The sequence below is a fragment of the Garra rufa genome, chromosome 21, assembly GCF_049309525.1.
Source record: "Garra rufa chromosome 21, GarRuf1.0, whole genome shotgun sequence".
In the NCBI taxonomy this organism is placed as follows: Eukaryota; Metazoa; Chordata; class Actinopteri; order Cypriniformes; family Cyprinidae; genus Garra; species Garra rufa.
The window spans coordinates 3154820-3168516 of NC_133381.1; the positions used below are offsets into that span (position 1 = coordinate 3154820).

Below are 13697 nucleotides of genomic sequence, written 5' to 3' on the forward strand. Positions count from 1 at the left end.
AAACAGTGATTAGCTCCAGACCGGGATCGCTCGGTCCGCCGTGAGACCTGCATCCACACGCTGGCGGCTGCCAAGTCCTCGACCTTCCCGACCCTCTGGGGTCACGGCCAGCCTTTCACAGCCAGGTTAAAGAGAATAATGGCAGGCAAACACGACAGCCTCACGCAACACACACAGGCTGGCCGCAAAGCTGGCTCTGATTAGCGCGGACGCTGATGTGAGAGACCATATGTGAATCACGGGATTCCAGAGGATTCTCCCGTACGGAAAGATGTGATGGGATTTTGGCAGTGCTGAGCTCTGATAGTAACACTGGAAAACTAGGTCTACAAAGCCACAATGTTATCTGAGTCATCAAAATAACATTTGTTAGATCCATTCATGATTTTTCATGCTATAACATAACGGATCGTGGTACACTTAATCAAATAATTACTTAATACATCTGTGAGAACAAGTTTTTACTTTTTCAGACTTGCTTCAAGATAATTACACACAGTGAATATTAACTAGTTTCTCAAAATTGTAATATCAATCCTTGATTTTAAATTAAAATGTTACTGCAGAAACTATAGTCAATCAGAAAGACTAGAGCTTTTAAAAACTATATACAACTTACAAATATTATGTGTATGTTTTATGAGAACAATCATCATACTTTTTTAGATTTAAGAAAATGATAACATATTTTTTTATTATATCTGTACTGTTTACACACAGAATATCAACTAATATGACACTAATATGTGAACCTGGACCACAAAACCAGCCTTAAGTAGCATTTGTACTCAAAACATTTTTTAAGCCAAAAATCATTAGGATATTAAGCAAAGATCTTGTGTTCCATGAAAATATTTTCCTACCATAAATATATCAAAATAAAATGTTTGATTAGTAATATGCATTACTGAGAACTTCGTTTAGACAACTTTAAAGGCATTTTTCTCAATATTAAATTTTTTTGCACCCTCTGATTACAGATATTTAAATAGTATGTATAATGTATAAATCTCAATTTAAAAAATGTACCTCTCTGACTGGTTTTGTGGTCTAAGGTCATGTTTTACAATATTGTAATCCATGATTTTAGACATTATAGCATAAAAGATTATATTACATTAACTTAAAATGTAAAAGCATTTGCTGCTGTGGTTACATTGCAAATATTAGTCTTAAAATCCATATTAAAATCTAACAGTTATAACAGCTTTAACTTAGATTTAAGAAAACAATTGTAACTTGAAGCCTCATAAATAAGTGTAACTAAAGTTAAAATGCATCATAATGCATTACAAAATGCATTTTAAAACATAATTAATGCATTACTTTTAGAATGCAATAATGCATTTCACCACTTTACAAATAGAGTGTTAAGAGTTTATTACATATTCACTGCTTACACACACACACAAATTAACTAAGTTCATGGACAGTTTAACACTCACTATTTTTTCTCTAGTGTTCCCTGGACAGTGCACAATGAAATCTAATCTTGTTTCTGTGAAGATGTTTATTCTCTCCTAGGGAGCAGAAACAGTGGGCTCCTTAAATCCAAGCGGATTGGAACTGATTGCATTTGGCAGCTTCTTCTTCCTCTCTTCTCAGAGCAGGAGGCACATCTCATTTTAGTGGTGGTTTGCATCCAGGAAAGTGTACTATCAGCAAGAAATCAATGCTACTGTCTCTCTGACTCTAGAAACGCTGCAATTAGGGTCATTAGATCCCTGCAAAAATAAACTCCTCCTGGAAACAAGGAACATTTATCTCCTGCCTGGCACAGAAGAAAAGCATTTCGCATCAAGAACATTCAGTTCTTTAGCTTAAAGTCTCGAGATTTCAGAGAACTATCTAAATGTAAATTCAATTCAACGCTGCTATGATATAAACTGATATAAACAGAGCAAGCAGCAAAGCATGCAGACACACATGCCCCAGAATATAGCCCTTCAGCTTCTTCATATGCATTTTCATCATGAACCTCTCAGGACAATTTGTATGTGTTTTCTAACAGAACAAAGTGTCTGTGTTGCCGTATTCTGAGAGGATCTGCTTTAGCACACGTTATGCAGGCATGCTTGCAATTAAGCAATCTCTCAATGACTGCATACCCAAAAACACATGTGAAAATTTATCCTGAAATTGTGAGAGGAAAATAGCCGAGAGAGACCCTGGCGTGCTTTTCGATGAGATCAGAGACCCCAGAACATGATGCACCGTCGACATGTGAACACAACATCAGATTATGCTCTTAAAGATCATTTATGATCTTGTTTCCCTGTGTTGTAAAATGTTGACATTTCTACTAAAAATTAATTGTTTGTACTTGGAGATCAAATTATGAATCATGCTGAAAGGATATTAAATTATCTGTTATGAAAACTTCACTTTGTGATGTGCAATAATTCGTACAATATGCATACGGAATGTTCAGTGTTTATTATGACTATTGCATACTGAAATTCACATTCATTAACTAAGCTAAAGACATATAGAGAAACACGCACACACCACAGAGATAAAACTGGATGGTGTTGCATAACTCCATGCATGCATACTTTTCCATTTTTAGGGTTTATGTAAAGTGGATCTGCAAAACACAGCGTCTTTTTCATTGCGAAACATTCCCCAAGACAAACGTCTGGGATGCCGTCAATGATTGCATTAAGCTTAAAATAAGATTTTCGTAATCCTAAACCGAAATAACGATGGCAGGAGTGCGCAAACACTACAAACACAATCGCGTGAGTCGAATAAAGAGTTTGAGTTTTGAGCACAAACCGCAACGATATTTAGAAATGCCCCGCACAGAACGCGTGCAAACGAAACAAAGATGGTTTACGCACTAGTTTCACCGCAGGTTCAGACGTTTCCCGGTGAACAGAACCGGTTGCGCACTTTAATCTCCGTGTTCAGCTGCAGCCAGACGTTCAGATCTACTGACGGAGTCTCTGTGGCTTCCACGATGGGAGGAGTGAGACCAGCTTTGGGTCCGGCCCCCCTGTGCTGCAAACATATATAAAAGACATGGATCCAACCAAGCAGCTCAGAAAGCCCTGTCAGCATAACCTGGAAAAATTAAACAGAGTAGAAACTCTAAATCAGTGCATGCAGAATAATTAAAACAGACTGGGAAGCGCTAGAGACAGAGAGAGTTTACATTACTTTTGCATGCAAAAGGGAGAAACAGATGAGATTATTCTTTTAAATGAATGCTTGCATTTCTCTACATGTAGTAGTGAATATTAACATTATTTGAGCATTAAATCAGAAGAATAAAAGTGCGTGAGAAAAATGTCTCTGACTGAAGCTGAGTTTGAAAGCAGCAGCATCATGAAGGAATGGGGCGGACAGGTTCAGCCAGCTTTGATAGCATCCTTCATCATCCTCTTCTTCCTGGAGGCTTGTCTCTGGGTCAGAAATCTCACCATTAAGAAAAGGCTTCCCGGCCCGTTCGCCTGGCCCTTGGTGGGAAACGCCATGCAGCTGGGACAAATGCCACACATCACCTTCTCAAAGCTGGCAAAGAAGTACGGAAACGTCTACCAGATAAGACTCGGGCGAAGCGACATTGTGGTTCTGAACGGAGACGCGGCCATACGAAACGCGCTCATTGAACACAGCACCGAATTTGCCGGGAGGCCGAACTTTCTGTCCTTTCAGATGATTTCCGGCGGTCGGAGCATGGTGTTCAGCAGCTACAGCAAACAATGGAGGCTGCATCGTAAAATAGCGCAATCGACTTTGAGAGCGTTCTCATTGGCGAACACTGAAACCAAAAAGACGTTCGAACAACACGTTGTAGGCGAAGCCATGGATCTGGTCCAGAAGTTTCTGAGACTCAGCGCCGACAGACGACACTTCAATCCGTCGCAGGAACTCACCGTCGCAGCCGCCAACGTCATCTGCGCGCTTTGCTTTGGGAAACGCTACGGACACGACGACCCCGAGTTCAGGGCTCTACTAAAACGCGTGGAGAGATTTGGCGAAACCGTCAGCGCTGGAAGCCTGGTGGACGTCATGCCTTGGCTGCAGTCGTTTCCGAATCCCATCCGAAGCGTTTATCAAAACTTCAAGCTCCTTAATGAGGAATTCTTCGCTTATGTGAAGGACAAAGTGGTGCAGCATAGAGACACGTACGACCCGGAAGTCACCCGTGACATGAGCGATGCAATCATTGGCGTGATTGAGCATGGGAAAGAAAGCACGCTGACTAAGGACTTTGTTGAGTCTACAGTCACTGATTTAATCGGGGCCGGACAAGACACGATGTCCACAGTAATGCAATGGATCCTTCTGCTTTTAATCAAGTACCCGTCGATCCAAAGAAAACTCCAAGAGCAGATTGATAAAGTAGTAGGTCGTGACCGACTCCCATCAATTGAAGACAGGAGCAACCTCGCCTACTTGGATGCCTTCATCTACGAAACCATGCGTTACACCAGCTTCGTCCCCGTTACCATCCCGCACTCCACCACCTCAGACGTCACCATCGAAGGACTTCACATTCCCAAAGACACCGTGGTGTTCATCAATCAGTGGTCCGTCAACCACGACCCTCAAAAGTGGCAGGATCCTCACATCTTCAACCCGTCCAGATTTCTGGATGAGACCGACGCTCTGGATAAAGACCTGACCAACAGCGTGATGATCTTCTCAACAGGTAAGAGAAGATGCATTGGTGAGCAGATCGCCAAAGTGGAGGTTTTCCTGATCTCTGCCATCCTTTTGCACCAGTGTTCATTCGAGAGCAACCCCTCTCAGGATCTCTCCATGGACTGCACGTACGGTTTAACACTGAAGCCGCTCCATTACACAATCTCGGCGAAGCTCAGAGGAAAACTTTTTGGCTTGGTGTCGCCGGCATGAGTAGAAACAACCAGCTTGCTCTTGTGACTCAAGGCCAGCAGAGACTGAACGTATTACAAATGTATTCCACGTAACAGTATTAGTAAAGCTGCACTGAATGCTAAATGTTTAGTAATTGTATATTTAATATTTATACACGTTTGCAATGATTCAGTGAACTGATGTAATCACATCCATAGAATATGTTGTCAGGTAACTGAAGAGATTCTTCAGCTCTTAACAGTAATGTTTTAATTGCTTCATGTTTATAAAACATCATATATGCTTTAAAATAACATTAGAAGGACTGCGATACGAAACGTTTGTGGTCCAATGCTAAGCCACTATCACTGTAGACATATCAATTATTATGTAATATTATGCAACTGTTTGTAGATGGTGTTGAGTCATGTTAATGGGCAGCAGCTGTTGGAGAGCTTTTACTTCCTATGAGCCCGACTCAGATTTGGCATAACAGTGCATTTCATTATGCTTGCATAAAACTGTATAACGATGTGATTATGTACTTCGGGTATTTTAAGTATTATTAAGCATTTACTTACAGCTATTTTTATTAATTCTATTCTTTATAAAACACATTTGAGAATTAAGTGGTTTTAGTCTGTTCTGTTGCTCAGCAAATCTTCCCAGTTATGACATTTTGAAGGTTTTCTCACATGCACAATAAAAAATCCCCCAGCAGAGCTATATCATGATGTACTCTTATATCACATTGCATTTATTACGGTAAATGTTTACACTGAATGTTTTGCCAGCTCTGTAACTGAAGTGCATGTATTCAGGAATACAGCTTTTTGAAGAAAAACTAGATTTTTATATTTTAATGTTCAGGTATTGTTTTGAATATGTTTTCTTTTTACTATTGGAAAATAAGCTAAAATAAGTGGAATAAATAAAGTGTTATTTTACAACCTGTGAAGATGCACTCTGTCTCTTTCTGTTTTGAACCCTTAACATCATTCAAATTTTGTAAGATTTACTGTATGTACATGCACATGCACACATATACATTTAAAAAATCAAACTAAACCAGCTAACCACCCAAATTTATAGTCTGAATGATCTGCATCTGTCTTCACTTATGCATATTATATGCTTATTGTTAGTTTTACAACCAATATTTTTCTAAAGCGACATTTGTAAAGTCAAATTATCTTATTAAATTTATATAACAGTCATTATTTTAACTACAGCTTGTGATCCACTCTTATGGTACATATTTAACTCCACTCTTTGTATCTGTTCTTTGTCTGATGCACTAAAAAACCCTCAAAACATTCATGAGTTTACAGACTGAATTCCTCAAGCATTCAGTTGGCATCACATTGTGGATTCTGAACTAAATGAAATCCCACCAATTACGGCAGACTTAAAGAGCTCATATATGTTAGACAATGTATTCAATTGACAGTATTTTTAGTTTTATGGCTTTATTCATCTTAATCAGACATTTCAGCACTTTACGACAAGGCAAATAAAAAAAGATCTCTTAAATATATATAGAATGCAACAGACATCATTAAACGAAGGCCCACATTCATTTAGCCTAATGACTTATTTTCTTACTCTGCTATTTATATACTATACACAGATATAGTGCCCGCAAAATGCTTTTAAATAACTCAATAAAACAATATTTGAGTGAACTATAAAAGCAAAGATCTGTATTTGCATTTCAAATGCTGCAGCCAGTAACGTCTCACTCATGCTCACATTTCAACATCACATTTGAAGTCTCAATATGATTGAATTTGTGATTTTTAGTTGATGAATGAAGTCAGTTCTTCTCAAGTTCGCACAGGTGTCTTAGCAAAAGAAACATCAAGTGCTGAGAAACTACTAAGATCCACTAATCACAAACAAACAATGCTGACTGCCTTCCAGTTCAACATTGGATCTATTATTAGTTCAAACATTAATGTACTGCAAGTATGCAATAAATGAATGCATGCAATAAATAAATAAATGCAATAATTTAATGCATGCAATAAATAAATAAATAAGTGCATCAAATAACAAAATTATAATATAATATATAACAACGTAGTAGTAATAGTACCAATTTTTAAAAATAAAGAGCACTTTTTGGCATTTTGCCATTTAATGCAACATATGGGAAATTGTCTGAAGCATTATGCATCTGTAGATGGCTCAAGATCGTGCTGTGTGTCCAGGCGTCTACGCTCAGGCCGTAATGGGTGGAGAGTCAAAGAGAGTCAGGGGAAAGAAAATGAACCTGTAGCCCAAACTCCTCCTACTGCAGAGATATATAACACAGCGTCAAGGCTGAAATCTGTATTCTTCTAATTTGGCCATCTCTGGACAGACATTTCAGCTCTGCAAACCTTGACCCATCTTCCTGTAACCCCACAGCCGAACAAAGCAAAAAACAGCAAATTTTATGTTCTTGCCATTGAAGATGGAGAGTTACTAATCCAGTCGCATTTTATACCATGGCGCTTTCAGACACAGAGTTCGGCATGAATGGCAATAGCATCCTTAAGGAATGGAGTGGACAAATCCAGCCAGCCCTTATTGCATCTTTCATCTTCCTCTGCTGTCTGGAGGCTTGTTTCTGGGTCAGGAACCTCACTCTCAAAAAGAAGCTTCCAGGGCCCTTCGCTTGGCCGCTCGTTGGTAACGCCATGCAACTCGGCCAAATGCCCCACATCACCTTCTCCAAGTTGGCAAAGCGGTACGGAAATGTGTACCAAATTAGACTGGGCAGCAGCGACATAGTGGTTCTCAATGGAGAGTCAGCCATTCGCAAGGCGTTGCTTCAACACAGCACAGAGTTCGCTGGCAGACCGAACTTTGTATCCTTCCAGTGGGTTTCCGGCGGGACGAGCATGACATTCACCAGCTACAGCAAGCAATGGAAGATGCACCGGAAGATCGCCCAATCCACCATTCGTGCCTTCTCATCTGCGAACAGCCAAACGAAAAAGTCCTTCGAGAAGCACATCGCAGCAGAAGCCGAGGAATTGGTTGAAACCTTTTTGAGATTGAGTTCGAACAGCCGATACTTCAATCCATCTCACGAACTCACAGTCGCGGCTGCTAACATCATCTGCGCTCTTTGTTTTGGCAAACGCTATGCACACGATGACTTAGAATTCAGGACACTCTTGGGCAACGCGAACAAGTTTAGCGAAACCGTAGGAGCTGGAAGTTTGGTGGACGTCATGCCCTGGTTGCAATCTTTTCCCAATCCCGTGAGGAGCATGTTTCAGAGCTTCAAAGACCTTAACAATGACTTCTTCATGTTTGTTAAAGCTAAAGTGGTGGAGCACAGGCAAAGCTACGACCCTGAGGTGACAAGAGACATGAGTGATGCCTTTATTGGCGTGATTGACCATGCAGATACGGAGACGGGCTTGACCGAGGCTCATACTGAAGGTACGGTGTCTGATCTCATTGGAGCAGGTATGGATACAGTCTCCACTGCTTTGCATTGGATGCTGCTTCTACTGGTCAAATACCCATCAATCCAAACCAAGCTCCAAGAACAGATTGATAAAGTAGTAGGTCGTGACCGACTCCCATCAATTGAGGACAAGAGCAACCTGGCCTACCTGGACGCCTTTATTTATGAAACCATGCGTTACACAAGCTTCGTTCCCGTCACCATTCCACACTCCACCACCTCAGACGTCACCATCGAAGGTCTCCGCATCCCAAAAGACACTGTGGTGTTCATCAACCAGTGGTCCGTCAACCACGACCCTCAAAAGTGGAAGGATCCTCACATTTTCAACCCGTCGAGATTTCTAGACGAGAGCGGCGCTCTGGATAAAGACCTGACCAGCAGTGTGATGATCTTCTCTATCGGGAAAAGACGATGCATTGGCGATCAGATCGCAAAAGTGGAAGTTTTCCTCATCGCTGCTATGTTAATCCACCAACTAACTTTCGAGAAGGACCCATCGCAAGACTTGAGTTTAAACTGCTCTTATGGGTTAACACTGAAGCCATTTGATTATAAAATCTGTGCCAAACCCAGAGGAAGCGTATTTAATGAAGCATAAATTAGTGTGTGCTTTTAAACCCACTGTCTCTAATATAATACACTATGCATAATCAGGTATGTACTTCATGTTTAGCAATACTGAACTTCAGATTATAAATATAGCTCACTGTATACAAGTGTAGCTATGACTAAATCTAAGTTTTGAAAGCAAAAGTAAGGAAAAAAGTTCAGCAGGGTTTGTTACTATGTGGTACTTTTAAAAAACACTTTTAATTACAGTTTCTAAAATATATTGAAGTGTTTTTTCTAGCTGCAAAAAAATTATATATACACTGCCGCTCAAACGTTTGGGATCGGAAATATTTTTAATGCTTTTTGAAGACTTTTCTACTAATCAAGGCTGTGTTTATTTGATTAAAAATACAGAAAAACTGTAATGTTGTGAAATATATTTGCAATTTAAAAGAGTGGTGTTCTATTTCATTATACTTTAAAAAATAATTTTTCTAATGATGCAAAGCTGAATTTAAAAAAATAGGAAAAAACTGTAATATTGTGAAATATTAAAGTGCAATTTTAAATAGTGGTTTCCTATTTGAATATAATTTAAAATGTAATTTATTTCTGTGATGCAAAGCTGAATTTTCAGCATCATTACTCCAGTAATAAATCAGTATATTAGAATGATCATGAAGGATCATGTGACACTGAAGATTGGAGTAATGATGCTGAAAATTCAGCTTTGAATCACAGAAATAAATTATGTTTTACATTATATTCAAATAGAAAACCACTATTTTAAATAGCATTAACATTTCACAATATTACAGTTTTTTCTATATTTTTAAATCACATAAACACAGCCTTGGTGAGCAGAAAAGTCTTCTTTAAAAAGCATGAAAACAGTGTATATTACAATGATTTTAAAATATATTGCTTTTAGTAAATTTCCAAATTAAAAGCAAAAAAAAGGTCATGTATAATACTGATTTAATGCTAAAATCAGATGTTTTATTCCATTGTTTGTTCTACAAATTTTTATGCACCTGTAAAAATGTTGAAAATTAATAAATATGACTTGAAACCGTTTTTATTGATGTAAATAAAAAGCATTGTTGACTCTAACACTATATATTTCATTAAATTAACTACTAAGTTGCTCCAAAACATCTGCTGGTTTGCTGTACAAACACACACAAACGCTTTTTGTCGCTCATGTAAATTAGAGGTCTAAAAGTATTTGCTAATTTACTTTTCCGCAGCAGAGGTGGCGGCACCCAAATAGCATCTTTTCACACACACACACACACACACACACACACACACACACACACATACTACATACACCTAAAAACGTGCAAAGCTGCTTTGCGGCCCACATGCGCGGAGGGAGTCTCAGAGGGAGTCTTACATTTACACTGGTTAATTCATAGCAGACACACGCAGCTTTCCTCTCTCGCTTCCTGTCATGACACCGCAGCGCTCTGGAGGGGGGCCAGGGTGTTATGGGCCATGGAGGGTAGCCACAGTACATGCCCCTGATTTACTGCGAACCACACACGCAAACGCACACTCACGGGACATGTCTTTTTGATAAACCTCCCCATTGAAAAGCGGTCCTTTTTCAGGATGCCCCCATCGTCGGCCTCAAGATTTGCTGAGGGTTCAATCCTTAAAAAAACACAAATTGTACCATCAGATGTTTTCACCTCTGTTTTAACCTCACACACAGATGAGTGACTCTCACGGAAACACGTACGGCTCGCATTTCAACTCAAAAAGGAGAAAAATTGTTTTGCATTGATAGATCTGGACAGTTTGCATTTCGCATTCTAAGTGGTGATTGTTTATTCTGCAATACCGAAAAAGAAATTGCATTACAATGCTTTTTATTCGAACCAGTACAGCAAATACTACAAAAGGTTTTGAGGTGAAATACGAGCTGGCCATATTTGACAAGTTGCATGAGATGCACTTTATGCAAACGCACAGCAGATGATATGAAGCTAACAATTGTGTTGTTTTGGACAGAAGTGCAAGTGTTTTCAAAAATGAAAACATTGATGGCTCCGTCTCAAACCATCAAAGAAAACATCCTCCCTTCACATCTGGACTTTACATGCTCACATGCTCTGCAAATGGACATCTGAACTAACAAGATTTTGCAACAACACTAGACTACATGAATCTATCATATTCAGATTAGTATATATTTCGACCCTGGACCACAAAACCATAAACCACATTTGCGGCAATAGCCAAAAATACATTTTCTTTTATGCCACAAATCATTAGGATATTAAGTAAAGATCATGTTCCATGAATATATTTTGTAAATTTCATACTGTGAATATATCATAACTTAATTATTGATTAGTAATATGCATTGCTAAGAACTTGTGGACAACTTTAAAGGCGATTTTCTCAATATTTTGATTTTTGTGCATCCTCAGATTTCAGATTTTCGAATAGTTGTATTAATTGCTAATTCTTACAGAATGTTCCGATAACATTTGAAAGTAACATTTGAATATTTAAATGCATTTAAACTCTGTTGCATATGTGACCCTGGACCACAAAACCACTCATAAGTAGCACAGGTATATTTGTAGCAATCGCCAAAAATACAGTCAAAATCATAATTTTTTTTGTACATATTTTGTAATATAAAATATTTTGTACATTTCCTACTGTAAATATATCAAAATCTAATTTTTGATTAGTAATATGCATTGCTAAGAACTTCATTCGGACAACTTTAAAGGCGATTTTCTCAACATTTTGATTTTTTTGCATCCTCAGATTCCACATTTTCAAATAGTTGTATCTCAGACTAATATTGTCCTACCTTAACAAACCACATATCAATGGAAAGCTTATTTATTGGGAAGATACTGCATGTAATCTTTAAATGATGCATTATTTATTGCACTTGCAGAGCAAGCATCAATATTAAAGCTCAAGTGGAATTTACATAAACTGTGTTTTAAATCCTGTGGTGCTTATTCTGTGTAAAACGTGTTTTTATAGTGTGAACAAAGTGGGAATACAGTGAATTGAGTTTCCGCAAACTCTCTAAAATTCATAGTTGTCAATGGAAAATTCTCAAAAGTGTCATTTTTGTGTTTTTCCTCAACAAGATTTAAAGCAACTAGTAAGAAACAACCATATTTAAAGCTAAAAAATGACATATTTATGGCTCACAGTTGGATTGATAGATCATTTTAAGCTGTAATCATGAATGTTGAATGTACAGTTTAATTTGTAAACATCCTGTTGATTAAGCTGTAAAGTTTGAAAGCATTTCTGCTTATTTAGACGATTTGTGTCACAAAACTACTGCTTAAAAACAATAAAATACAGGGGAAAAAAGCGTAGCACACAACCTTTGGTCATTATTTTTTTATCCTACAAACATGAAATGTTCCACCACATCCAATATATTCCGACCAGAATCCCATAAACATCTCATCTTAATTAAAACTTCTCAACTTGTGTGTTTGGAACATCCTAAGACAACTTTTGGGCAGCATATGACAAGCTCGGAAAAGCTATCTTTGGTAGCACGAAGCAATGCCAGTCACGCAAACGCTTGCCAAAAACAGCGGGGAACGCGGTGCCAAAACGCAGTGACTCAACACTTCTGTTCTGAGAATTATCACACATCCGTGTTGCCCTAAATCACTCCTCCGCTTACAGATGATGAGGCAATTCCTATGGGAAGTGGCTTTTGGACTTAAAGTGAGGTCCAAAAGGCTGAAGCCAATGAGCCGACAGCTTAATAGATAGATGTGCAATAGTATACAATTATTCCGCAGCTGCAGGAGGCAGATAAACCAGCTTTCTGGGAAGCGTCTACAATTTAGAACTCTTCCTGATTTAGAAAGCCAAAATACACACTCTTATGCACATTTAAACTGATTTAAACCAGAGCAGAGATGCTGTAAGACTTCTGGAAAATGTGTGAACATTACTCTGTTGCTTGTTAAGTCAATCAACACTACTAGTGTGCATTACAAGGAAATATTATGTTTAGGGGTAAAGCATTACAAAGTAATATCTGAGTTACTTTTTCAAATACGTAATGCCAGTTATACTTTGTTTTCCTATATATTGATTGACAGCTCTCATGTCCTCATGCTGGGAGACATCATCATGAGTAAGTGCAGAGGCGTTGTGTGCGTTTTGTAAACATGATGCTTACCGTAGGTCTAGACTAAATGTCAACGTGGATTTAATCATCTCGCTTACCCAAAGATTCCGTATTCCCCAAAATAAATCAAAGCAGTGAAATGCAAACTCAGAATATGACGCAAACCTGCAATGCCTAAATGTTAAATAGCACAAATATCCTTTACGTATTCAATCCCAATTTATTAACCAATGATCCAATTCAACCATACGAAATATGAGAAATGACCTCACAAAAACATAACATTTGTGACCCTGGACCACACAACCAGTCTTTAAGTCACACGGGTATATTTGTAGCAATAGCCAAAAATGCATTATATGGGTCAACATTATAATTAGGATATTAAGTAAAGTTCATGTTCCATTAATATAATTAGTAAATTTCCTACTGTAAATATATCGAAACTTAATTTTTGATTAGTGATATGGACTTTGGACACATTTAAATGCGATTTTCTCAATATTTAAATTTTTTACAGACTCAGATTCTAGATTTTCAAATAGTTGTATCTCTATGGAAAGCTTTTTCTTTTTTTTTTTTTTTTTAGCTGCGCCCCCTACTGTACAGATGTGAATTTACATTTTCATTCAGCCAGGTTGCACATGCCTATTGAATATGTTTTGCACTAATCTGTTGTTCCACAAGGTGGCAGCACTGGCCTAGGCT

The 13697-nt window shown here is 38.2% G+C and overlaps 2 pseudogenes; both read left to right on the forward strand.

The window, feature by feature from the left end:
• The first annotated feature begins 3036 nt into the window (after nucleotides 1-3036).
• Nucleotides 3037-5781, forward strand: LOC141295767 (cytochrome P450 1B1 pseudogene; annotated as a pseudogene).
• Nucleotides 5782-7193: 1412 nt separating this feature from the next.
• Nucleotides 7194-9139, forward strand: LOC141295610 (cytochrome P450 1B1 pseudogene; annotated as a pseudogene).
• Nucleotides 9140-13697: the final 4558 nt, after the last annotated feature.